The sequence below is a fragment of the Rhinolophus sinicus genome, linkage group LG17, assembly GCF_036562045.2.
Source record: "Rhinolophus sinicus isolate RSC01 linkage group LG17, ASM3656204v1, whole genome shotgun sequence".
Classification (NCBI taxonomy): Eukaryota; Metazoa; Chordata; class Mammalia; order Chiroptera; family Rhinolophidae; genus Rhinolophus; species Rhinolophus sinicus.
This window is the reverse complement of record NC_133766.1, coordinates 3,336,187-3,362,267: the sequence shown is the minus strand read 5'-3', so window position 1 is coordinate 3,362,267 and position 26,081 is coordinate 3,336,187. Positions and strand designations below refer to the sequence as shown.

At 47.5% G+C, this 26,081-nt stretch overlaps 2 long non-coding RNA genes across 2 annotated transcripts in view; one reads left to right on the top strand and one right to left on the bottom strand.

Annotated features, from left to right (window-relative positions):
* LOC141569387 (uncharacterized) overlaps positions 1-26,081 on the bottom strand; it is a 320,431-nt gene that overhangs the window by 258,701 nt on the left and 35,649 nt on the right. The window lies entirely within an intron of this gene.
* LOC109455690 (uncharacterized) lies at positions 16,548-24,618 on the top strand. Its single transcript, XR_002138700.2, has 3 exons — positions 16,548-16,914; positions 21,733-22,339; positions 22,678-24,618. It is a non-coding gene; the product is annotated as an uncharacterized LOC109455690 (long non-coding RNA).

The window sequence follows — 26,081 nt, the reverse complement described above, 5'->3', positions numbered from 1 at the left end:
CAAATGTCCTCAGTTTCTTCATCTTTGAAATGGGAGTGAAAGCAGAACCTACTCCATGAAGGGTTTGAAGGGTTACACAAGGCGACACCTCTGTCCCCTGGGCCTGGCCCTGGGAGCACAGAATACATGCTCACTAATGTGACTATTGCTCATCTGTCCTGAAGTCCATTCGCCATCTCCACCTCCAACTCAACATGCTCACAACCCAACATGGGTTTACAATTAGAGCTGATAAATTCACACGTGAGCGGGCGGCCTTGTTCGGAATGATGTTTACGTATTCTCTTGTGAAATATAAAATTTTTGTTCACGTTACCAGAATTCCTGGTATCAGCTGGAAGATGCGACAGAGTCCTTATTGAGGAGGGGAGCCTTTCCTAAGTCCCTGAAAGTGCACTAACTCCTTCCTGGAGGAGCAAAGAGCTGCGCCACCGGCCGACTCTCACTCCCAGGTGGAGCTGGTGGCTCCAGCCCTGCTGTGCGCCTCTGCTGCGGTGCTTCCCTCACAGTTTCCAAACCATTTCTGAAGGTCATTCCTCAGCAGTCAAGAACACAGCACCCATGAAGCCCCAGCTGCCCTAGTCAGTAGAGTGCGACCTTAGGTAAGCTGCTTACCCTCCCAAGGCTCAATTTCCCCAACTAGAGATGACAATAGAACCCACTTCATAGGGTTCTCCCTATGGGGTCGATACGATGTCCCCCAAAGCCAAAGGCCTGGTTCTTGCTAAGCCGTGTCACATAAAGTAACGGGCCCCTTCCTCTCTCTAGGCCTCGATGTCTTCACCTATAAAATAAAGAGCCTGGGCTAGATGAGCCACATTCCCTTCTAGAATGTTCCCTGATGCTCTTGGTGCTGTGATTCCCACATCCTGGAATGTTCAACAGTTGGGATTGTACTAATGTTTCCTGCTCCTTGGGTGGTGCTCTTTCCATTCTTTCCTCTCATTTCTTACTGTCAATATTCTCTGAATCCTCAAGTTCTGCCCAAAAGGAACTAGAAATCCGTGTACTAGGGGAAATGTTGGCGTCAGCATCTGACCAAATCTCAGAGCATCTCTGACTGTTGGTTTCCTCTCTGTGAAAAGGAAATAATAACGTCCCCTGTTCATCCCTCACAGCCTCCCTGTAAACGCTGACCAACTAGTTTATTTATGGTCTTTGGAACTGATGGCTGTCAACAGGTGCTACTAATGGCATGGCCTCCTCCTTCCTCGCCTGAGCTCTGTCCCTGTGTCACTCCTGCCATGACTCCACTACCAGCCTGCAAGCCCCCGAGGGGTGGGCCTGTGCCCACCTCATCATGCCATCTCCTCACGGCCGTTACCTCGGCCCCTGGCACACAGGACGTGCTGGGTAAACACTTATTTAATGGAGTCGTTCATTCAACAAATGATTATTAGACTGTGCCAGGCTCTGACATACAGTGGTGAATGCGACAGACACAGGTCCTGCTTTCTTGGGACGTTACTGTCCAGATGGGTGACAGACACTCAGCCCGTGGATGCAGCATTCATTACTCGTAGTAGCAAGTGCTCAGAAGAAGAAGGACAGCTGTTCACAGGGCGGGTGTGTCCAGAAAACTTCATTTAACGTGCGGGCTAAGGGGAGGGCTCCTTGAAGAAGTGACAGTGAAGCTAAGACTGTCAGAGCTAAAATCGGACTCAACGCGCTTGAGTCTCCCCTGAGGGGCCCTCTGGGTCAGCTGCGCACAGTCTATTCACTTTGTCACCAAGGTCTGTGACCCAGGTCAGATTCCACACGTGTGGTCTGAGGATGACATCCCTGTTCCCCTATAACCTTGACGTGCCTGGGACCCCTTCAGGTCACACAGCCACACACCAATCATACGTCCTCCTCTCTCTCCGTACGACCCAGCAGCCCACTGCAAAGAGGGGGGAAGTCACCTTCATCCCAGAAAAGCACCCCAAACACCCACATAACACCCGCTCCATGTCCCTGGCCCAGGCTATGTCCCTCCTGTTTCCTCAACCACCAGCCCCGACACTGCCCACGTCACTTCCCCTGGCAGTGAGTTTGGACCTTTGCTTCACTGGCCCTTTTAAGCACCCGCACTGCCATCACCACACGCCTCTCAGCCCTGAAGGCGGCCCGACGAGAGAACGTCTGCTCCACTGCAGTGGATCCTTTGTCTGGGCTGTTAGAGGCGACAGGTGTTTCCTGCGCACCCCCACCCCGCTCTCATCACAGGGTTTGGAAATCCGTGTCTTCCCTCCTCCACGGGATGGAAGGCAGGCCTGGGAACCAGGACAGCCGGCCTGAGAGGTCACACAGCCGGCCCTGCTGGCAAGCCCAGCTCTCGCCAGCTCTGCTCAGCAGAGGCGTCTGAGGTACAGGAGCTGCTCTGTGGTGACAAAGCTGTGGCATTTACTCCTTCTCTGACCATAATAACACATGCAGTGTGGACTTCCCCTGCAGTGACTCAACTCTACTCTCCATTGCTTGGGGGAGGATACTGGGCTATTCTGAGTGTTCAGATCAGCTTCTTCACTGGATGCTGAGCAAAAACTAGCAACAGTGTCCTCCAGGCCCACAGTAAGCGCTTGTGGCCCAGCTTCCGGAAGCTCTACACAAGCATCACATAGCAGAAGTGCACGTTTACATTATACTCACCCCAAACAGTAAGTCCTCGCTTAGATCAGATGTAAAGCAGAAATAAAAATGTCATGGAGACTTCCAATGTTAGGTAGAATATCATAATTTACGGCAACTAATTCACAGTTATTAAAATTTAGTGGATTCTCAGTAAGTTTCTAGTAACTGATGCACTGAAGGGAAAAGTTTTCCATGAACAGATCCGCCCTGCAGGAACCCTGCTCTGGGGAAGGGAGACCCAGGGACGTGGCAGGGGGCCGGCCTGAGCATCCGCACGCATCCATTCACCTGAGACCATGGACAGCCTGCCTCGAACGCCTCTGGGGGGGAAGAACCCAGAGGAAGGAAGATGATGGAGGAAGGGGTGGTGTGGACCCCCCAGCGGAGCTGAGTGCCGAGCCCCACCCTTGGGGATGAAAGCAGATGGCAGGATTCCGGAAGGGCTATCAGCTAGCATATCAGAAAGGGAAACACAGTCCGTGACTACGAATTAGCGAGGTTCCGGAGGTCCCCCAGTCCAGTCATGAACGGACCTGAGCTACGCGAGGCAATCAGCTCCTTGAAGGGATGGAACAAAATGACCTGCCGATGAAACAACACAGACGCATGTACAGCTTCACCGGCCACTATTTTACTGCCCAGATGCCTGAGCAGAAACCAGCTCTGGGCTGAGTCCCCTCAATGTCCCACACACAGTGCTTGCTAGAACGACCGGAACTCATGGCCTCAGAATCCCCTTCGAAATGGAAGCATCTCTGTAGAATCACCGGAGAGGAAGTGAAACCCCGAGTGTGTGAGCAGTGAGAGTAAACAAACCAAAAATCTAAACAGGAAGCCAGGGGAAAGAGAGGATGGCCAGGGAAGAGGGCAGGCTGCTCGAGAACCTCGAATACAAAGGCACTTCATAATAAAGTTGAAGGGTTTTTATGGTGCTCGAAGTGACACGCCGCTTTGCTTTTTCTCCCAGCCTGCAGCCCTTCTGAAACTTCTGCTGGAACCACGAAGACAGTGTGCGTGTGAGCTCAGAGAACGGCGCTGAGTTCCCTTAGCCACGCTGGACACAGCAGCTCTACACAAAGGATGGTCTAGGAACTAAGCTAGTGCAGTGTCAGCAGACGATCAAAGCTGCACATAGCGACAACACAGCCCCTGGAAACTGCAGCCATCTTAGCAAAGGCACTGGGCATCCACAGAAAATGCTGGCAGGTGAATCGTGTCTGAAATCATAGCCAATATCTGGGTTACAGACACACGATGAGCACACTGAGAAGCCACGAACCCATCTATTCTGAGAGCAGCCACTGCCCCAAAGTGTTTCATTCTTTAGGACAGCCAGCCACCTGAAAACACCTTTGCATCTATCTCTCAGGGTTTAAGGAGCAACCAAGAGCTACGATGTCATCGTGGGGAGTGTTCTCTCCGCCATCTGTTAGCCCCTCTGACCCCATGTCCCCCAAAGCCAATGTGTGCAGTGTTGTCTGACCTGCTGGGGGTGACTGTAAGAACCCCTGAAAGACTAGTTACACAGAACCTGTGACAAATGGCCCCCAGCCCCCCCTCCCCGTCTACTCGCCCCTCCTGAAGCCACCCATCTGTGGCAGTGCCAGGGTGACCCACCTGCCACAGTTGCTTTCTGCATGCTCTTCACACACCTGTCCTCCCTTAGTCTCCACGCCGACCCTGTGAGATGCTCCCTACGAGGTTCCTTGAGTGGTTTGCAGGGCATAGCAGCCGAGGGAGCAAAGGAGGCCGGAACCCAGCCATGCTCAGCTTGACAAGCCGGGGATCACAGGCACCACAGCTCACTTTCTTGAAAGTTGTCGTTAAAAGTAAGAAGCCAACACCTCCTCCGAAGTGACTTGGGCACAGCATTGGTGGTGTGACAAGGTGCCAGAGCCATCTCCTCGATGAGCGAACTTTCGGAAGGTCATTTTCGCAGGGGTTGCTTTTCTGGAAGGCCTTCACCCCAAAGTGGAGGGTCGGTCTCAAAGAGGGTGCCGCACTGCATCCCAAGGTCCTTCCGTTCCCTGTCCTCGGGGGCAGAAGGACATGGACGTGGAGAGCACGCCACTCACTCCAGGCACGTTTCGCTCCTTCTGTCTGTGTGGCGCCATAGGAGGAGGATTTGTTGACCCCGTGAAAAGATATAGAGGGCGTATTCAAAATATATGACTGTCAAGTGAAAGAGTCTCCAGTATCCGCAGGCGAAAGGAAATGTGTGAACAATTTGGTACCATCCGATCCGGCAATTTTATCTATCGTATATGTTTTTTATTTTTTTCTAGTAAAGGTAACTTGGTTCAAAGATTAAGAAACACTGACTGTATTCCTCATTTTGGAGAAGAGCAAACAAGGACCTAGAGGTTGTGGGCTACACCTCACTCCACACAAATACGGCCAAACCAGAGCGACAGGACTGCACGTGGCCAGCCAGGCGCTCTCCTCCCAAATACATCACCTCTCACGGAAAGCACCCACTTCCAGCTCTGGTCGGTAATAATTCAATGGGTCGTCCCTCGGACTGAGGGAACATCCTAGCTCATCTTCTGGAAACATTTACTCCAACTCGTTCCCCTTGGGAGCGACAGCACAAACAGTGACGCCCCTCAGCAGGCCTGGGGGTCTCGCCCGTCAGGGAAAGTCAGGTTCTTCGTGCAAAGCCAGCTCATCAGCACTGAGCCTCCGTGTGGCCTCGTGAACACCAGGCTGCTGAGAAGGACATGGTGCCTTCAAGGAGAGGCAGGGCCTGCACCATGGCAGCCAGAAACTGGGCAGCACAAAACATCTGGAAACCGCTGGACCGTGTGACAGGTGAAATCAAACACCCCATTCCTCTGTGGCCGAGGAGAGGGAGGGTTTGAACAGTTTGCCGAGAGAAACCCAAGGGGATCTATCCACTCTCTAGCGCGGCACCCCCTCTGCCATTTCTCCTGCACTTTCTCAGTGTCTTCATGACAGTTAACTGAATCCATCAACCCTCCGGCTTTGGAAGGTTCCTTCCATTCGCCTCGGTCTGTGAAGGACGTCCAGAGGTTCAAACGCCCCCAGACTTTGCCTGCTTTGCCAACATAAGACAAAAGGGGAAAGCTGGCTCTGGTTTCAATGAGTGCTGACGGAATGGTTTCTGGGGGTTATTAACCATCGAAATTACGTGATTTTTGTAAGTTCCACAAATAAGAGGAAACTTCGTTGCTTCTCCGTAAGTGCATGAAAATAAAGGAACAAATCCAGTCCTAGACCCCCCTGGAAGTGCAGAGATATGGCCCCAGAGCAGCCACCGAGTTGCACGCCTTGGTCTAGGAAGAGCTGTGTGCTGGCACATGTGGTGAGTTTCACACCTGGTGAGAACGGGGAGTCTCTTTGCGGAGGTGCTAGTCCCACCTGCTTGCTCTCAGCTGACGTGAGCCCTCCCACCTTGCCCTCCAAAGCGCTACCGATTTTGTAGGGTTTCTTCCTTAGGTGCCCCTCTAAACCTATACGGACAGACCAACCAGTGTGCAATGCTGCGGTTATAGGCTGTACCAGGTTGGCGGGCCCAGTCAGGTATTTCTTGTTGTCCATCTCAAACCCCACTTTAAGCACCCTAGAGAGCAAATTACGAATGTTCCCTCACCTTCTCACCCATCCTTAAAAGGGTGGGCAAGTACCCACAATCATTCATTTTCTTGAAGGTTTCTTGTCAGAATCTTCTAATTTTTTTATCTCAGCTAATAAAAAGTTTATTACCTGGCAATGTACAGCAGTCCCCCCCTCTCCACAGTTTCACCTTCCCAGGGTTTCAGTTACCCCCGATCAGCCGTGGCCCGAAAATATTACACGGAAAATTCCAGAAATAAGCACTTCACACATTTTAAGTTGCCCATGGGCTGAGTGGCGGGATGAAATCCTGCGAGGCCCACTCCGCCTGCCCCGATGTGGCTCCTCCCCCTGCCCGGTGTCCCCGTGCCCTGGACGCCCTGGGAGTTACTTAAACAGTCCCTTGGGGGTCAGCTCCCTGTCCCCGGCGCGGGGCTGGTGGCCACGGCGCCTGATTCTCCATCATAAACGGCCCCAAAGCACCAGGGTCGTGATGCTGGCAGTTCGGACGCTCCGAAGAGAAGCCGGCAAGTGCTCCGTTTACATGAAAAGTGTGTATGTACAGGAAAAAACATAGTATAAATAGGGTTCAATGCAATCCGCTGTTTCAGGCAACCACTGGGGGTCTTGGCACATATCCCCCTGCAGATAAGGGGGGACTACTGTAGTACATACACCATTCATTCTTTTGTTCAGCAAATATTTATTGTATCAGCTACTGTTGCAGGTATCAGGGATACAACAATTAACAAAGTCCTTAAGGTCACAGAACTTAAATCTGGTGGAAGAGAAAAGCAACAAACAAATAACAGAACACAAACACACAGGTATAAATTGCCACGTACTGGTACATTCTTTGCAGGAAAAGATAAAACAGGGTGAGGGGACAGAGAGTATGTGCTGGTATTACCTGATTTGGAATGGTCAGTGATAGCCTCTCGAAGAGGGTGATATTTGAGCTGTATCAAATAAGCGAGTTACCCCTCTTTGGTTGGATACATTTCTCTCCATATGACTTGTCTCTCCAAGGAGACTGTAGGTATTTTGCAAGGAGACCCAAACCTGGTATTGCAATGACCCTGGCACAGGCACCGAATATCTAGCTAGCTGTCTGCACATTGTAAGTACTCAATAAATATTTATGTGTTTGAAAAATCAGATTACAGACGCTAATTCCACCCCTTAATATTATGCCATCAAATTGTAATCTCTTCAACACTGTATTTTGCTCTAGTGAAAGGGGACAGAGAGACATGCTAAAGGTGAGGTGCCAAGAACTCTGTCTGATTACAACGCTGCAAACCGAAGCAAGATACATCAGCAGAAGCGCGCTGGAAGCAGAACCACTGATGGGAGGAGGGAAGGGACCGCATCAGGAATCATTATTTCCCCCACCAAAATGGATCCTGAGTTAATTAACAAATGGATCGATAGCTGGATAAAGCAGCAGCTTGTTCACGGTTGTGTAGCTAATGAGTGAATAAACAGAACGGTTCTAAGAGTCTAAACTCTACCTCAATAGAGCATTCTTGCTCCAGCAAAGACTAGCATTTGTGGGAAAACTGTTGCTTGGGGAAAGAAAAAAAAAATGACTGAAAAGAAGTGTTCTCCAGATTTTGTTATGTTGCAGCAGCTGGATGTAAAACCTTGTGGCAGTTGGCAATACTGCCTGTCCAGCACAGCCTTTCTCTCCAGAAGGAATCCTGCCTTCCGTGTCCTGACAGATGATCCTCCAGGCCCTGCCTGCTGTCTGCAGTCTACCTTCTCTCTTGGACAGCCCTGCTGATTAATTTTAGAAAGTTAAACTAAGCAATTTTCTTTGTATTCAATTTTCTAATTGAATACAAAGGCATGCACCGTGGTAAAATCAGATTCTTTCCTAACAGAGATTTTAATAGAAAGAGTATTTATATTCAGTGCATGGCCAATAAAATTGTAATTGCAAATGTATCTGCTGGAAATGCTAAATTAATGATCTATCTGGATTTGCTGTTTCTCTGGTGCCTCTGAAACTACCTTTCTCAGAAACATAAAGAAGTGAAAGGTTGGATTTAAACAACTTTACTATAGCCGAGACACTAAATATGGGGTCTGCTTTTTATAAAGACATGCCATAAAGAACACATGTAGACTTTCAAAGGCAAGCTGTGTGTTATTTTCCATGCTTTCTAAGCAAATCATTAAAGGGGGGGAATTTGCAATGATAAGACCCAATGAGTGAAGAAAACTGTCACCAAACATATGGTATTTGATATAAAATGAAGCAGAAGCTACAAAGGGAGATAAATGATGCTTCTCTCCCCCCAAGCCAATGGAAATGCTGGCAGTATGTTGGCGCCATCATGGATGTTGACTTTTTTCCCGTAAATGTTTACTTTTTCCTGGAAACCACTGAAAAAGAAATGATTTACAAGTGTGCGTTCAGAAACTAATCTCCAAAATGCACTAAACCAGGAAAAGATCCACCTGGTTAGTAAAAAGTCTGAACCACAAAATAGGTTTTAAAGAAACACAATTTCATTACTTTCACATACACATACAAGAATAAATGAGGTTGGTAAATATCATCTACTACTAGGCCTTAGGAAAACTGCTTTATTGAATAAAGATGTTTTCAATTAGTAAATCATTAGCACACAAAGAGCTTGAGAATATATTTTCCTCCTAAAATCATCATTGTCTCAAATCTTGTTTTCTTAATTTACTTAAACTGTGTAATAAGTAAAAAATATATATATATATGATTCTTGCTCCAAAGACCTCAACGTTATAATCAGCACCTTTTAAAATCTCATCTTCCTGATATTCACATATTCACTGAGAAGAAAAAGCACAGAAGGACCCAACTTAATTGACTTGATTCCATCAAGACAGGTGGTCAGATGGAGAACTTTCTAACCCATTAAATTAGGTTAAGGGAAAAAAATAATTAGCATGTAAATCAAATATCTGAAATCACCCACTCTGGTAATGTAACACAACCAGGTAATAACTGTTTCCCCCCATTTTTTAGAACATTCTTGACCTAATTTGGTTACCTGGAATTTCAATATTCATGGCCCAAACCTAAATTTTCCCCAATCATTGGCCAAGGGACTTCTGAACACTAAATACAGAAATAAAATTTCTGTTAGCATATAGCTTATTTTTCAATTTGTACCAAACTTTAAAACCACTCTAAATTCCTCTTAATTTGTTTTTTTGAGTAGCATTTAGTGTCTCGGTATTGTTTGAGGTTTTTCTATAGGTGACCTGACCTATATTTTAGAACTATTCCAGCATAGCTTACCAAGAGTATTCTTCTCAGTAGCCATCTTGAGTATTCTTTCAGACTTTTCTACTTCCATTGGGATCATAAAGACATTCATTTTTCAGGATAATCTTGTTATCAAGAGAATGAAGGAACATTAAGGAGAATAAAACTTCATCCCTAGAAAGTCTCTTTGTCCTCCATTTTCACAAAATTTTCTATTAACAACCACTCAGTAGAGAAAATTGGGAGTTTGAAAGATGAATGACAATCATAATAAAAGGGGTGTTTGGAGGGTGAATCTGGGATTCACACCCTCAAAACTGGAGTAAACATACACATATACAATGAAATTTTATTCAGCCATAAAAAAGATGAAATCCTGTCATTTGTGACAACATGGATGGCCCTCAAGGGTATTACATATGTTGAGTGGAAATAAGTCAGATGGAAAAAGACAATTACCATATGATTTCATTCATATGTGGAATCTAAAACCAAATACAAATGAACAACAACAAAACAAAAAACAAACTCATCGAGGCAGACAACAGATCAATGGTTACCAGAGGGAAGGGGGATGAAGGGGGACAGGGGATCAATTACTTGGTGATGGATGGAAACAAGACCTTTTGTGTGCTCACCCTGCTGGGTATACAGATGTTGAATTATACTGCTGCACACCTGAAACCTATGTAATGTTACAAACCAACGTTGCCTCAATAAAACAAAACAAAACAATTCTCAAGTATTCACATAAATTGTGTTGCCTTCATAGTTTAGGTTTATAATGGATCTTGCTGCTTAATAAAAGCCATTCTTCTAAAAACACGAAAATGGAATATAATGCAGTAAAGTGGGGGGATGTAAGACACAAAATCGAACCAATTTACGTCGTGTCTGCCCACAGACAGTGACTTGACAAGTAACACAGAAGGATGGCACTCAACCCACTCCCCAAACCCCACTTTCAGATCACATTCACATCACCGCCACGATGCAGAATTTTAAGCAGAATTCATATGACATGCGAATACAGGCCACATATGTATATGCATCAAATATACAAGGCAACTTACAAGTAACATGGATAAAAAATTCCCTAAAAGAATATGCAAAAACGTGCTACATTGCAGTCATTCTGAACTAAACGTGATTTCAAGAAAAAAGACAGATACAGAATCTGACGGCCCAGGGAATGACTTATAATTCTGATACTGATGAAACTTCAAGAAAAAAGTGCTGTAACCTTCTCTGTTACTCTTAATTTCCACCACAATGGACTATTTTTATATTCAAAGGTTCAGCCTGCATTTATCAGCAGCTAGGAGCATTTCCTTAAATATGTATTTGCTCTGAGATCTTATACCTTCTGGATTATGCCTTGTGCCTGGCATAGTAGATTAATCGGAGCAAAAGAGGAAACAATTGGTCGTTACAGTGCATCTCCAAATTACTTCATTTCTGGTTAACAATCAAATTCCCCAAAATTATATGAATTATTGCTTCAACAGTCTACATCTGTGGTGAGGGAAAGTTGCTGGTTTATTACTCTTGGGACACTATTTCAACCATGGATTGGAACTACAGTAAACCTCCATTAATTGAATCTTTTGAGAATACAATCTCTTAGCTAATGGAGCTTTCTGGTGAACGAGGGATGCCCAAAACACTCTTCAGAGCTTCCTACAATATCCTAGAGAACGTGAGAATTCTGTGAGACCTAAAAGTTGTTCTGCCAGGAAAAGAAGGAAGAAGTAGAGGAAGAGAAGGAGATGAGGGAGGAGAAAAGGGGGAGGAGGAAAAGAAAGATGGAAAGAAAGTTGGTTTGAGGGATACTTTCCATGCCCAAATAAATTTGAGCACTTTTTTTAACTACAGAACTTCTGTGCATTGTGAATCTCCAAGAAAAAAAAAAATCATGCAACAAGTCTTAACATATGTAACCAAGAATATTTTTCTCAAGACCCCCTAATACATCATTATATTCTATGGAGTAAAGTTTAAGAAATGCTGTTCTAGGCTATTTCTTGTGCTAGAAATAGTGAGTCCCTCTATTGTCCACAGCTGTTCAAACAGCCATCCTGCACTTTAATTATTTGCTAGCATGGGGTCCCTCCCACTAGTCCCCACCCTGTTTGAGAACTGTCATCCACCCCCAGTGCCTTCTGGAGAACCTGGCAAAAAGGAGGTAATCAATACATGGTGGTTTGACATACACATTTGTTGAAATAATGAAGAAACACTTTGTACAATACATTAAATATATTTGAATGAGGGCCTCCATCTCCTCTGGGGAGGGCTCTCTTGGGATCCTTGCAGCCCTAATCTTGATTCTGTGACTTCTCAGGGACTCAAGGACCATCATGCTGCATGACGTCATCCTACAGAATTACCAGGAGACTCCTGAAGAGGCTGATAGGATTAATCGGCCACCATTAAAGAACTTGCCCCAGAAATGTCTCCTCAAAATAATTATCTCATATCAGTTTGTTCTTTTCCCTCTTCTCCTCAGAAACCAAATGTAGAAGTATTCTGGGTTACCGAAGGTTAGGATTTGTTGCATGTTAAGTCATCAGTTTTTGCTATAAAATGCATTCCATTTTCATAAGTAAAGTCTGGAGGTTTTCCCATAAGGATTTCATGTTTCCATCCTAACAAGGGAGTCAGCCGTGGAACTCACTGGGAAGGATTCTTGATGTTTAGTTATTCACAGTGATTTTCCACAAGGCCTGATCAACTGAATAGCTTTTCTGACTTTTTTTTCCTAATAAAATTTTTCTCTCCAATCCATTTAATTATTTCACATATTTTGTCAATCTTATTTATCATGATTATAGCACTGATTCTTAAAACAAAACAAAAGCATGGTTGCTGAGGATGAAAAAATAGGCTCATCCCATTTAATCCCAATTGAGCTAGAGAGATCTAATTTGCACAACATAAATAATACGAATATCTTCTATCCACACAACATCCCATCCAGAGGTCTCATGATTTATAGGATTTTCTATTATTTCCTTGAATTGGACGTCTCCTCTAAAGCAGTACTTTGTAAACACCTTTCCCATTAATCATATCCCCAAAGGATAGAAATGGGCTGAACACACCACTGCTCTAATTTCACACAGACAGAGGGAGAAGATGCAGAAGCAAAGTGATTTTTCAAGGTTACCCAAGGTCCCACTGTGTCAGTGATTTGGAAAGAGAGACTTGGCTTCTAGCCAGCCTGGGGAAGCTGTCCTGTCCAATGCATAGTTTCATTCAAAGCACAAGAGAGCAAGCAATTTAATATCTGGTGACAGCAATACTTCACAGGAGGGATGGTACAGCAGTGTAAGGAGGCAAATATTATAGATGAATGTAAAGTGCTTCTAACTTCTCAAAAAAATTACATCTATTGAAAAGAGAATAAGACTGCAAAGGACAGCATGTCGCTCATTAACTTATTTTCATTAAAAAGGGAAGGGGGATGCCGTTCTCTTCCCCTCTGAGGAATAACCCTTGGAGTTTGGGAAGAGGAAGAAGAGGACATATGTCATGTTGCACCAATTCACTGTCCCCTGACACTCTCTCTTCTGAGCAACATGCCAGATGAACGGCTGAAAGGTGATCCCACAAAACCTCAGGAACGAATCCCGTATCATGTTCTTCTCTCTCTCATGTGAAAAACATGAATTGTTAGAGTGAAGCGTGTAGGTCTCTCCAGAAGCCCACGCGCGAGCTTGTGGGTAGAAAACGATGCCGTGATGTAGTGTCTTCACTGACCATCTAGACAGCACTCCCCTCATATGGAGACAAATGGGATCAGCCCCCTCTGAACTCAAATTTCCGTCCACACGGAGAGGCCGCGTGGAGAACCAAGGAGCCCGGTCTCAGAGAGAAACCCAACCCTGGACATATGCTCCCTGCAGAGCCCCCCCAGCCAGCTCCCCAGCACTCAGGTGACCCCAGCACAGACCCCAGATGTCCTCATTCTGCCCTGTCCGAATTCCTGCCCCACAGCTCATGAGCGCATAAAACGGTTGTGGTCTTAAGTGGCTTGATTCTGGGGAGCCTGATACACCCCAGTAGGCAACTCAGACACACACTAAGGCTATATTCTCACCTAACTATGTATATAATGAAAATTTTGCATCTCATTAAATATCTCCCACAGCAGTGGTCAGCAAACTCTTTCTGAAAGGGCTACATACTATTTTAGGCTTTGCAGGCCACAAAGCAAAATTGAGGCTGTTATGTAAGTGCTTACGGAACCACTTAAAATGTACAATCATTTCTAGCTCAAGGGCCGTAAAAACTCAGCCAGCTCACCAGCCCTGGCCCGTGGGTGGCAGTTTGTGGACCCTGCGCTGGAGCTTTATTTTACTGTTTGCTGTGTCCTTCCTGATGGGACTTCCCGTAACTTAATCAAATCCCTATTCTCAAGCATTTAGTTGGGTGGTAATTTTTCACTGTTTCAAAAACAATGCTTCCATAACCCTTGGACATAATACTTAAGAAATTCTCGTTATTTCCTTAGTATAAATCCCTAAGCTGGAATTGGGAGGTCACAAAATACATTACTATGCGGAAACACCCTCTAACACTGAAACCCACGTACAACCCACCACACCACGTGCTCTGCAGCAGTTCACGACCATTTCCAGTGACTGTCAAGAAGGAAAGCGGTTTGACTTTCCTCCTGGGGTCTGAGGGTGAGTGAGGAGAGTGAGTCCCACTTCCTCACTCTGGGGCTTGGTGAGAAGTCCTGACTCGGGCTGGGCCTATCCCTGAGGCCACGCTCACTGCCTCCCGGGAGGAGCAGAGCCATCCCAGGCCTGGCAGGGTGCCCGCTACACGGCTGCTAGGAGGCAGCCCGTCGCAACCCACAGAGCACCCCACCTCACTTCCTCCTCCTGACAAACCGCCATCTAGGAGGTGACATCCCTTTCTGCAGCTGGCCAGTGTCTCTCTTCCGGTCCCCGGTTCCCCCTCTGCTGGCACCTGTCCTTCCGCTCCCAACTCACAGCCTGCAGAGCCCCCACCCCACCCCCAAGCAGGGCAGGCCAGAGGACATGCCGCCTATTTGCACAGACTCTGGGCAGGCCTGCGGGCTTGACCTTTGAACCCGGCTGTCTAACAGAAATCCACTGCTGCTGACACGCGTGTCCTCTAGTTATCTTTAAATGGGGATAACTGCCGTCTCATGAGGGCATGGAAAACAGAAGCGGCAGAGCGGCTGCTTCTCCACTTCCCCTCCCCCCCCATCTCCTGTCCCGGACGAGCCAGGTCCTATACATTCCCCAAGACGCTGTTCTCATCCTCCCACCCCCACCCCGGGAGCCCAGCTCACCTGCCTCAGCCACTCAGCTCCTCGGAAGAGCATGGCTTAGTCTGTACACGGCCAGCTCACCACCTTGTCACACTGTCACGTTCACTTTATAGATGTCGATATTGTCAGCGCAATGTCTCCTCGCTGAGGGTGTGGAGCGTGATCTCCACTGACCTGAGCGCCTTAGAACAATGAGAGGCTGTGCTGGTCAAACAGCCAGGAGCTCATGAATTACGTTCACTGATTGGCGGTCAGGATTCTCCTCAGGCAGATTCCAAAATGCCCACCCCAGAAATCCAGGGTATCATCCATATTGAGTGTGTAGAAACTGGATACCAACTTTTGTTAAGTCTGGAGTCAAAGGGCAGAGACTGGACAATGGGAAAAACATCAGACGAGGAAAAAGTCTGAAGTCTAACCTGGTTCTCTCTTAGGGACGTGGGAATTGGAGCCTCAACTGTGACGGGGAGAGAATCATCCCTTCTATTTCTATGAAGCCTCTCCTGACACTCAAGTGAATGTCCAATAAACCTGGAAGGTAAGCAGGATTGTTCCCATTTTACAGATAAAAATGACAGCAATGTCAAAACTAAGTAATGTGCTCAATGTCACAAACCTAGCAAGTAAGATCTGAATCCAGGTCTCCTTGATGCAAATTTAAAAAAATATATATGAAGAGGCTGAGAGAGACGTGTGTATATTTCATTTTCCCAACAGTTAACGTTTGTGTGCTATTCAGATAAGCTCATCTGTCTTTGTATTTACATTCATTCTCTACAGAGGGAAACATGAACAACGAGAATAAGACTGGAGTTCGAGACGCGATAAGGGAGTGAGGAAATAGGGGCGCTGCCAGAGCTAGGAAATTCGTCTGGTCTAAACGCTTCAGTAAACACTGCCTTCTCTGCACCAGGCACATATGCTGCTGAGAAGATAGTCCCTGCCTGTGAAAGTGGCAGAAGTGGTTCACACAGAGGGGTCTGTGGTGCAGAGAGGAAGAGCTTGACAGAGGGAAAGGAAGCAGCTTCACATACGGTGCCCCTCAGAATCGAGGTGCAAAACCGTAGTCTTTCAAAGGTAAGTCGTGGTGACAGTCCTTGGCTCCAAATTCTCCAGGGGCCCCTGCCCCGCTCAGAGGAAAGCCCAAAGTACCAACCACGGCCTCAGGAGAAGCCAGCCCCTTCAGGAGAAGCCAGGAGGCTGGTTTTCCTCCGGATTTGAAGTGTCGTCTGTATCTGCATGAATAATGCCCATATATTCCTGGGTTTATTTCTAGACTTGCTTTGTTGTCCCTCGGACATGTCTTCATAGTCACGTGCCAGGGCAAAACCTGACTTGTTATCTGCAATGACTAACTGCTCTGTGCCCTTCATCACACTTTTTTCAAAAGATTTCTAACAATTCTTGTATAAGAGATGCATTTTAGTAACATTACTTGGGCAGCAATTTGAAGATGGACCAGAGGAGGGCAAGATGGAAACTATCACATTAATCCAGATAAAAGGTGAGGACAGGAGTGGCAATTCCAAAAGAAGAGACTGTCCTCCCCTCTGACCCCCTCCGATCCCCTCCTCCCACCACATTCTCCACCACTGTCCCCTTCCCCCAGGCTCTGATGTAGAGGTCACTTGGTAGGAGAGGCTGGGACAGATTCAGAGATATTCAGGGATGCACATGACTTAGTGACTTATTGGAAGGTGGTGACGAGTGAGAAGAGGAGGACTCTCGGGTTTCTAGCCCTGGCAGCTGGGTGACTAATGGTGTCATTTCTGGCATCATGCAGGAATAGAAGATTTGGAGAAGAAACGTAATGAGCTGAGTGTGAGTGTTTGTGCTTCATCCAGGAGGAACTCTCCAGCAAGCGCAGAGTCAAGCTCTGGAGTCGAGCTCTGGACCTGCCAGCTCTCTTGATGCTGGAGCATGAACGGCAGCTGCCAACGAAGGTCATCAGAGAAAGGCCTCCAGCACCATCTCTGATTCACTGAACTCTGACTCACCAGGAGCATTTCCAGCGAGTTCTAGTTTTGCTCTGTCATAGTGGTCAGTAGCCTAGGACTCTGTGAGACCAGACCCCAAAAAATGGAAGACAACACTCTGAGAGAGAGAAAAGCTAGACCGGACCAAGGAACACCCTTCCTATGCTGAAAAGGAAGGCTCGCAGGTAGGAGATCACTCGGGGGTGAAATGGGTTACAGCAAGTACTCCGAAGCAGGACAAAATATGGACTCTGAACTGAATTCTGTGGTAAATCAACTGGAACGCCTGAGTCAGCCAGGCAAAGCTTGAATTTCGTTCTGATTCACATCATGGCTCTGTTCCATGGCTCCCAGGCTGCCCCAAAGCTCTGACTAATTTAGTTCATGTGAAAGCTGCTTGGAGCCTTGACATGAGGCTTGGTTCTTGGGTCATTTCAGCATGAATGACCTTGAGATACTTTTCTGGCTAACACAAAAGAAGATTTTTATCAACATGCCCTGATCCAAGAAATCACTGATTATTCCACAGTTCTGGGCCCCTAAACCTTCCCGTTCAAGACTTTAACCTAATATTGGATTAGAACATACATGTCTCCCTCTCCTCCTTTTTGGAGGAAAGGACATTGTCCTGTTCAAGCCTAGCACAGTGCCTGGTACATGGAAGATAGTCCTTAAGTGTTCATTAAAATGGGCGAAAATACAAAGAACAAATCTTCTCGTGGGGGGATGGGAAATAATGGGACATCAGTGTTAGAAATGACATTGTCATCACAGTACAAGTGGCAAGTAACAGGACGTCGATATTATCCAATCTGTGTCGCCCATTATTACTAGGATGCGGGAAGCAAAAATACATGGATTATTAGCACTGTTTGCTCTCCCTCTTTTCCCTCTGGCTAACAGAGCTTTTCCTTAAATGACAGTTGGAGCCTACCCAGAAGGTATGTCAGGCCAGGAGAAGGAAGTAAACTCTAATTATGCTGATTTGCTTCTCGGGAGAAAAGTATGCTAGCAAAGGATATTGGGTTGTGTGGCTAAAATGAGGTCTGCTGTTTGCTTGTGGGCGGGAGTTCACTGGCTATCTTTCCCTTGGTTTCTATTATCCCAGATAATTGCAAATGGCCTGCCACTCCTGAAAATAGTTGTCCTACCAAATTTCTCAGATCAGAGACTCAGAAGACTGAACTGAAGGTATAAGGCCATAAATAATAATAATAATATCAAACAGTCACTGATCACTTACCCAATGTGCCAGGCATCGTTCTAAGTGCGTCATATGAATTAGCTTATTCAATCCTCACTACAACCCAGGCAGGTGGGGACTACCCCCTCCCCCCATTTTGCAGATGAGGAAACTGAGGACAGAGCAGTTCCGTAGCGTACCCAGGCAGTCTGGATGCAGAGCCTGTGCTCTGAACCCTTACACAGCATGTATCTCCACAAGCAAGCACCAGGCTGAGGTCCGGGCAGGGCTCACAGTGACTCATTTGCGCCCCCTTTGTCACCGCAGATCAAGGCGAGGCAGAGGCCACCATTTCCTCCTCACCCTTACCAGCCAAGAGTCACTACCGTCTAAGAACTGACTTCTTGCTGGATCTGAAGGCATTTTTGATGCTTATGTCTGGGGGCTGTGAGCCCGACTCCCCTTTTATATCAATGCAGGTTACCGGAGTTATGAATAGCTTGGGAGCAAGCTCCACAGCTCAAGGACAGACCAGGACAGAACTAACTGGTTAAAATGCTGCATCTCCTACCATCAAGCTGCACAGAAAGTTTGTCCTCATGCCACGTGCCATCATTTGCAGGGGTTTCTCTTTTTCTGAAATAATGAGGCCTTCTGGTGACAGCTTATTACAGGAGAGATCCCCCACCCTGAACTCTCACACTAGTGGCGTAAGATGCGGAATGTAAATATGGGCCAACCGGCTTTACAGAAGGGAAGTAGAGAGGTCATTTCCTCTCGCTTGTTTAACTCGTCCGAGGCTCATCCCACAAAAAGCAGGACCCAACGGTCCTGCATCTGATTTATATGCTGCGTGTGTCACCACCAGGGTATCTCTTTGTTCTGACAAAGAACTTCCCATCTTCCCAGAAAGAAAACAACACAGAAAGGACTAGGTTCACTCACGGCACATGGAATTCTTTACATCTGAACGTGCGGTCCCCAACCATGGCATTGTAATAGGTGGGGCAATAAGCAAGGTCAACCAGGTCATCTCTTCCTCTCTAGCCACCAACACTGCCCCCAGCTTCTCCCCACCTGTCACAGCACTGCTGGCAGGTAGGAGTCCATGCCACCACAGTCAATCCATCATCTTCACTCCCACCCACCTCTTCTCATAAATTTCTAGTTACATACCATCCCTTCTTAGTCATTCAATTCCTGAGAAGAATGAAGCAAAATGATTTCTCAGGAAATGCCCGACCTGCAAAGCTAAGATGCTGAGGAGGCCCCACCCAGACAGGATGGTGACATTTTGTCACCCATGCTACACCTTCTGCTGAAGTCCCAAGTATGGAGTGGCCTATCCACAATGCTACGACCACCTCTGGTTCCTTTATGTGTTCTCAAAATGCGTATTAAATAGCGACAACTAAATGGCAGGTGCTGTGCTAGGTGCTAAGGAGTTAACGGTGAGAAAACTCGATGCCTTCCCTGCCCTCGCAGAACTAACACCAGATCGCGCCCTATTTCCTCCCCATCTCAGCACCCCACCCCTTCTGCCTAAAAGGTTATCGTCTAGTCTGAAACAGGGGCCTGGGACAAATGTCTCTGGAGGTCCTCCAGCACTGTGACAACCTATTATCTTGCATCTGACACAAAAAGGAAATGGGTTAGACAGGTGCATAGGCACAATTTAGGACACGACTCTGATTAACGACTTAATTCAGTCTCTCAGATACTTGGAGACTCTTCCTGCTCTGGAAAGATGATCTCTGGGGCTTCTCTGAACGTTGTGATCCTTAGCCCGTAGGTAAGATCAAATTAATCCCCCGCGTGTTTCTTTTCAGAACACACTATTCCTTCAAACTTCGCCAAGGCCGAGAATCACACTCTGGATATTCTTCTCATGATGGCACCCAGTGGGAATGCTGTTAGGCGTCTAGCTTTTTCCACTTATGAAAGGCTTCTGCAGAGCTAAACTACAAACAAGTCTGACCCCACGGGATTAGGAAGACTGGGTTATGTTTAGGAAGATGTGTAAGAGGGCTGGAACCTGAATCTTTGATCTTCTTGAAGGCTGCAAGATCGACCTGAATGACCTTCAGGGAGGCGGCTGGGATAAAGGCACGGCCCCACCCCTCACTGCCCAGAAAAATCCCACAGCAGGTATAGCTGACCTTCTCTGGACAGAGCCAGGCCCAAGCAGATTTCTAAAGCTGGAAAAGCTGGCTGCTCTACACCCAACACTCAAATTCTCTTTTCTAAAATTTACTCCCGCCGTCAATAACGGACCCATTGCGCCGATTTCATGTAACTAAATGGTGGCACACCATCCACTATGCGGCCACTAAAAATCACATTGTGGAAAAATAGTCAGCAGCATAGAAAATGTTCAGGTATTTTCCCCAGCTCCCCAATGCTCAATCAGAGTATAAAATTTGCCAAATATTTCACTTTGGTCACTGTTTCCTGAGCACACAAACCATACCATTTCCTGTACTAAGTCAAAGCTTCGGGTCTTAGTTCTAAGAACTGGTACACAGGCAATGAACCAGAGTGCTTCCTGTTATAACAGCAATAAATAGACTATAATAGTTCATTTCTTTGAGACACAGGGAAATAGATATTTACCTAGTCTGGCAGGCTCAGAGGTGCAAACTTCTCCCTGAGGTTTAGAAGGTGTCTATTGGGAGGTGACTGTTAGTTAAAACTATTGTTTTGGAGCGAGATCTAAACCCTGGCCCATCACTTTGTAGCTGGGATATCTTAGACATGTAACAATTTCTCTGGGGCTCCATTTCTGCACTGCTAAGATGGGGTCAGAATAATACCTACCTCCTAGGGTTAGTGGGAAAGTAAAACAGAACCTAAAGAACTTAGTATACTGTTTGGTGCTCTGTCAGTTCTTGATAAACGTCAGCCATTTTTACATCAACTATGTCAGGAATTACAGGCCAGCTTTGTATGATCCTCTGATTTGTTGCCCCAGTCTTTCTCCCCCAGAAAAGGCAGTCAGAGGGGGTGTTCCTCCTCTGGGAGATGTAGTAAGGAAGGGACATCTGGACGGGGGTGGGGATATTACCTGCTCAGGGCCCAGTCTTAGGGGGCTTTTAAGTATACAGAATACCAATGGATGAAATGAAAGGGAATGGCCTAAAAGAAGACAGACAAGCCAGCTGAGCCCAGGGGGCCTTGGCGATGACTGAAAGATGTGAGCAATTTGGAGAGGCAAAGGCCGGCCTGAGAGGGTGTCTTGGGAATGGGTGGTAGGAAGGCCCCAGTGGGAAACCTGGTACCAGAGGGCGCTTCCCGGGGGGGCGGGGGGGGCAAAACTCCGCTAGAACTCGGTGGGGTTCCCCACCCACCTGGCACGTTGGCCAAAAGGACAAATTTAACTCCAGAAAGTAAAAACATTTAGAGAGAGAGTCCTTACAATGAGGAAAGTTGTCTGCAAGCACTGATACAGAGACGCAGATGAGTGAGAAAGTCCAATATGTCTGCTTTGAGAGCAGAAGGCAGCTACCCTGCCAGTTCTCTCAGTCAGAGTGACCCCTGCTCGGCGGGAGGCACAGAGCCTGCAGGGGCACCGGGCAGGCAGGCCGGGTGCTTCCCCAGACGTGAGCCTGTAAGAGGCTTCTGCAGGGACAACATGATGCCATGGGGTAGGGGAATGTGGAAAAGGAGGGGATTTACAGCAAGGACGTCACCTTTCCAGTGTGGCTGCCACGTCCTGGGCTTCCTGCCAGCTCCAACCATCACCTGTGCAAAAACCAGAGCGAAAAGCAATTTCCCTCCCTCGGACTCATGTTCACTTGTTCTTCCTTCTCTACCCCATTAGGTTCGGCCTCCCTTTGTACTTTCTGAGAAATTACTACCCTGGGCTCCAGGGGAACATGAGGACCCTGATTTCAGCGTGTTTACGAGGATTTTGGAGAATCTGAGTGAGGCGCGTACACGGTGGCCTCACGGCGTGTGGTGTGTCCCTTTCTGCCCCGCTCGGTGATTGGACACTCTGCGCCCACCGTGAGGGGCTACAGAATTCCATCTCCTCCCAGCTGCTTTCAGATCACACTTCCCCTGGAAAAGCCTATACTCCTAGTCTTGAGGTCAGACTTCTTTGGGGTCACAAAGATAAGGCACTGTCTCGTCATGGCCCAATTACATATGGATTCTGAGCATGGAGTAGGGGAAAGTTCTGCAGGTGCTACATGGACTCTATGCCAACTGTCACCCTGGACACCAGGGGAGAGTGTCCTGGGGACATGAGCCAGGCGAGCTTCGGGAGATGGGGTTAAAAGGGTGCCGGGTTCTATCCGACAGGATTCAGTCCTTCATTCAACAGTCAACATACAGCAGCAACAGGAGTGGCCGCTACCTGCCGAAGGCTACAACGAGGAAAGAGACAAGGGTCCCTGTCCCCAAGGAGACCGCAGTCCACTGAGAGGGTAAGCCACCCAAAAGGTAAGCATAGTGCAGTACAAAGACCACTACAGTGGAGAAAGCCACGGTGGGGTAAAGCCACAGGGCGAGGAAGTAGCTCCCAGTTGGGGGCAGAAAGAGGCCTCTGGAAGGAAGGCAGAGCCAGAATTAAGAGGCCCGTGGCCATACATGGCATTTCCCTGGGCTGGGTGGCAGAGGAGGGAGCGAAGGGGTGGAGATTAATACCTAAGACAGCCAGGACTTTATTTGCATTGCACTGAGAACATTCCATCTCTTTCTTTGCTTTTCTCTCCCTTCCAATTGCCTTTGATTTGCCTTCTTCCACCTGATTCGTACATCAAAGACCTTACAGACCTCCAGAAGAAAGGACCAAAAGGCAATCTCAGTGAAATGGGATGTTGCATCTGCGTGACCTTGAACAAATTCGTGGGAAGAGGGCGGTGTTCCCCGTAGACCAGCACCCAAGAGGGAACCAGACACAACCACACATGCACTGGCTGCCTTCCCTCCACTTCCCTGCCTCCTCTCATCTTTGACCTTGGAAGGGAAGAGGAAGAAAATGAGTAGAGAGAAGTACAGAAAAGGATGTAGGGATGAAAATGAAAGAAAAAGAATGGTGAGCCACAGGCGGCCAGACGGCTCAGTTGGTTAGAGCACGAGCTCTCAACAACAAGGCTGCCGGTTCAATTCCCGCATGGGATGGTGGGCTGCACCCCCTGCAACTGAGACTGAAAACGGCAACTGGACTTGGAGTTGAGCTGCGCCCTCCACAACTAGACTGAAAGACAACGACTTGGAGCTGATGGGCCGTGGAGAAACACACTGTTCCCCAATAAAAATTTTTGGAAAAAAAAAATGTGAAAACTATAAAAGAATGGTGAGACAGGAGGCGTCCTGCCCATGGGCTCACTGGAAACGAGCCTCAGGAGACCTTTTTGAACAGGAATTTTCTCCCATCCTCCTGGACGGCAGCATGAGAAAGGAAGGTCAACATAAGACACTTGGCTCAGAGACACTGAAGGTGGAGGTGGCTGGGCGATGGGGTGTCCAAGGCCAGCTCTCGCCCACACTCCCCGCCCCCCCCAGCCCCCAACCCTTGTGCAGCCCGTGGGCCAACTGCGGCCCGCAATCCATTTTTAATTGGCCCGCAGGGAATTCCAAAAATATATTGAGTTTACTTAAATAAACCAGGTGAGGCAATACGTACTTCACATATGTGTATTTTACCACATACACATATGTGTACCACATACACATATGAATACATATGTGTATTTTACCACATATGGCCCTTGGTGAAAAACGTTGAAAAAAGTTTGGACACCCCTGATTTAAATCATCCAAACTTTATTGACCTCCCGCCCCCACGAGTAAAAAATTGTGAGCATGTGTCTCCAAAATATCGGGGGTGCCAAAACAGTGTAGTACACATTTTAAGAGATGGTACCTACTTGTATGTATTACTTTGGGAAGTTGAATTGAATTACAGTAGCAATGTGTAATATGACGTTCGCTCAAAACATGGCGTTCATCAAATGAATGCTAGCGTCATTCGTTGTAGTAACAATTTTAATACAGTCTTTTCCTTTCTTAAAATCTGTATCCATTTTTTGACACCCTGTACATCTACACTGACTTATAAATTTTATATATAAATCATTGTTGATCCATATAGTGTATATTTTAGAGCTCAATTTCTTTCTTATTTTAGACACGAATAAATAGAAATAGAAATTTGAATACATTACTCCTGAACCACAACAGGGTATCACGCCAGAGGAGAGTTTATACCCACTTTGGAGGCTACAGTTAAAAGGACAGGGGACATTCGTGTGAGGCCATCGTCATCTTTGCAGTGACAGCCACACCTCTCCCACCTCAGTGGGGTCGTGTTCTGACAGACACATGTACAAGGTCCTCTGAGCCAATAAACAAACGGCGTCTTCAGCCTAATGTAATGGAAAGTCCTGTGCCACAAATCATTGCAAATTGTTCTCCTGGCCATTAATTTCATGCCCTGGTCCCTTTATTACATGTTTTCTGGAACACTCAAGTTGCAGCAAAGTGGCATTGTTGGCTCCCCCACCCCGACCCCTCCAGGTTTAGCCCTTTACAGAAATGCTAACGAGCAGTGAAACAGTCCCATCGTCGCATGAGGGAAAAGAAGGATGTCCACGAGCTGGGCAGCAGTCTTTGACTCATCCCAAGGTGAGGGTACAGCCAGTGTTACCCTCAGACCACACAGGGAGTGGACTCTGTCACCACAGCTCATCCCTCTCACTTGCAGGCCTGTCTGTTCATAAAAAGAGAAAGTAGGTGAAAAGGCCTGTTTAGATCAGAAAAGGGGCAGAGTGAGTCCGCAGTGAACTATGCTCTAGCCTTCTGCAAGTGGTAGATGCTGAAATAAAACAGACGTGCCCTTTGAAGCAGCACTCTCCCTGCCGGTTATCAACAAACATTATATAAAGAATATTCTAGAACGATCCACCCAACCGCTCTGACTTCACACTTCTCCAGTGCAGTGCATTAGACAAGACGCAAAGCGAATGGAGCAAATCACAGGCAGGGGCGTCCTGCTGCCAAATTTGGACCCTCCCTGTTAAAACTGTCATTAGGCCAAGGTCATCCAAGTTGACCATTCAGTGTAGACCAACCATACCTCCTGGGGTGCAGGAGGATTGACCCCGGTTTATGGGGCCACAAGGTGGACAAACCTTAGCCTGCCCTCCAGGTGCTCATGGTCCATAAAGCAGCTATATACTTAAGAGGGAAAGGACACAGGAAAGGGCTTGTGGGCAGGCTCTTCCTGCCTAGCTCGTCATGCCCCAGGGAGCCGCCGCCACACGTGCCCTACCACAGCTGGGCGGGCAGCAGCCATACACACTTAGGTAAGCTACACACACTCAGCCACTTCCAATGTCACCAGGAGAACTCCTCCTATAATTATCAGGGTGAGAAAGAGATGACACCCCCTTATCCGAGTGGGGAGAAGAGCCACTCCCAAAACGAGAGCCCATGGCAACCCCACACTAGAGAGCAAACCCCCCTTTCCAAAAAGCCTGCAGGAAACATGGCTAAATACCGTGAAAGACGAGGTATCGCGTGAAACTTGTCATTTAACTACTCTGTTAAGAAGCTCCCCACGGGGTCTTTCGGGTCTAAGGAAACAGAGCTGGCGGGTAGCAGGAAACACGGTCCCCTTGCCCACGGAGGCTCCTGCAAATGCCTTCTGTTTCTCAGGCCCCAGCCTGCTCAGATCAGGCCTGCTCCTCCCCAGGGAACCGTACTTAACCTTGTAGCACATACTCCGTAAACAGGGTTTTGTCACTGTCCTGTACCCTGAGAACACAGGCGTGAACAGCACAGACACCCGCCGCCCCACGTGGGGCTCACGTGAGTATATGATACAAGTGGCAGATGCTGCAAGCTGTGGAGAATGACGGAGTGGGGAAGCAGGATGGGCCAGAGCTGCCTGGAGGGAGGGTCACCATGGCCTGCAGGGACTAGAGTCTAGTCTGAGCGGTGACCTGGGAGTCCAGGAACTCATGCCAAGTGGGATCGAGGACCCAGTGAGGCCACGCCTGGGGGTTGGTAGCTGTGGGAGGCTGAGTGTGTTACGGAAGAAGTGGAGACTTGCCAGGATACACAGAGTCCTGGGCCCCCTTTCACTTCTCCCCTTGCTCATGTGGCTGTTGCAGGGGTGTGGGGAGGGGTCTTATCCAGAGCACACAGAGACCTAAGCTCCCT